Here is a 1,893-nt window from a genome sequence, read left to right as displayed (position 1 = left end):
CTATCTATTTCCAATCTATCTATCTGTAATCTATCTATCTATCTATCTGTAATCTGTCTTAAATCTGCCTGCCTATCTATCTATCTTGCCTTCCGAGAGGCGTGTATTAGGGGACTGAAGAGAATCTGTCGAGGCGTGACGTCCACCCCCTCGGCTCTTTTCTTCTTCCTTTCTTCGTTTCTTTCTCTCCTTCTTTCGTTCTTCTTGGATTTCAATCTAAGTCTACTTTTCCTCAAGAGCTCGGAGAGAAACAGTTGTAGTCTCTATCCACTACTCACTCGTCATTCATTCTTCTTTTCCTCCTGTTCTTCTTCTTCTTCTTTTCTCTAGAGTTTACTCAGCGGCGGTGACATCCGTCCAGATATCATTCAGTGGGTTCTAAGCATGCGAATCTCGAGACCTTCTTCTTCTTCTCTCTCTCCTCGGACAGTAGGCGGAGCATCTTACTTACGGAATTCTCTTCATTCAGGTGTTTTGGGACCTCCTCGCTCTGTTCTCTTCCCCTGTCATTTTCCTTTTTCATCTTCTATCTCTCAATGGAAAAGAGTGGCCTAGGAAAGAGACAATCTCCTCTCACGTTCAAGGGGATGATGGGGCGAGGAGGTGTATGTACATACAGTGGATGTACGCGGTGTATATACAGTGTGTGCATGCGGTATATATACACTGGACTAACGTTGGTTCTCTCGTGTGTCGTTGAGAGGTTTCTTAGACAGATGCGTCTTAGGAATGATGCGTTGTCAAAGTTTCTTTCTTTTTCACGCCGTAGAATGCTCTTTCTCCCTTGCTTTTGCTCTGCTGTTTCATAACTCCTCTTCCTTTCTTTCCGTCCTTCTCTTATGCGCCCCTCTAGTGAAGGACCAAAGACACTGTTCTTTTCTTCTCTTCAGCTGAGAGTAGTCGTCTCCATTCTTCTCTCTCATTCTTCACTCGCACTACTCAAACCGTCATCTTTCTCTATAAAGAGATGTCTCCAGGCATATATAGATACTTAGTCAAAGATAGATCGATAGATCATGCATAAACAGATTGAAGACAGACAGATGTAGAGCCTTTCCTTTCAAGCGCTTCGTGTGGCGAAGAGATAGCTCCTTTTCTTCTTCTTATGCTACACGGACAATTCTTTCTGTATTCTTCAGCAGCATAGCTCTTCCATAAGGACTCCTGAATCTCTCTCTGTATATGGATTTCTATCTGTATCTCTCTCTCATAGTTCTGCATAGACGTCTGGCTTATCCATACTTTTCTTCTTTTTCTTTATGTTGTGTCTTTCACAGGGGGCAGATGACATAGCAGGCTTACATCGCGTGAAGAAGCTCCTGACGTAAGAGAGATGTCTGTCTCTTCTTTCGTCTTATTCCTCATGTGTCTCTTTTCTTTCTCTTTCTCTCTCTCAAAGACGTCTCCGGCCTATCAGATGCACAACGTACAGGCCGATGTAGAGAGGAAAAGAGATATATGTCTTCTACTCTGCCATGGGGCTCCAGAAGAGGATATGAAGATAGACAGATGGATCAGACATAGAAAGGCAGATAAATCCATCTGTAGGCACGTAGAGCCCTGTATCTAGATTGCTCGAAATTTACTCAAAACCGCATGCACATTTCTACTCCATGCGAAAGGAGACAAGAAGGGAAGGAATTCTGAAGAAGAGTGAGGGGGGGGAAACGCTGAGATTCTTCAGCTTCATCCTCTCTATCAACATAAGAGTACATATAGAATATATATATATAGAATATATATATCTATATATAGAATATATATATCTAGATATAGATATCTATAGATAGAGAGAGAGAGGGGGGGGAGATATTGACGTACATATGGAGACGGATGTATACATATGTATATGCACCTATCTATCTATTCATCTATATCTATACATATCTATAT

At 41.9% G+C, this 1,893-nt stretch overlaps 1 protein-coding gene across 1 annotated transcript in view; it reads left to right on the top strand.

Moving 5' to 3' along the window:
• Positions 1-331: 331 nt before the first annotated feature.
• Positions 332-1,893, top strand: part of CSUI_004919 (aaa family protein) — a 9,587-nt gene continuing 8,025 nt past the window's right edge. Inside the window, exons 1-2 of the mRNA XM_068065100.1 lie at positions 332-429; positions 1,278-1,324. The gene's annotated coding sequence lies outside the window, so the exon portion shown is untranslated. The remainder of the gene's footprint in view (positions 430-1,277; positions 1,325-1,893) is intronic.

Source organism: Cystoisospora suis, assembly GCF_002600585.1.
Source record: "Cystoisospora suis strain Wien I chromosome Unknown contig_2358, whole genome shotgun sequence".
Classification (NCBI taxonomy): Eukaryota; Apicomplexa; class Conoidasida; order Eucoccidiorida; family Sarcocystidae; genus Cystoisospora; species Cystoisospora suis.
Note: the sequence above shows the minus strand (reverse complement) of the source record. Positions and strands in the feature narration are given on the sequence as shown.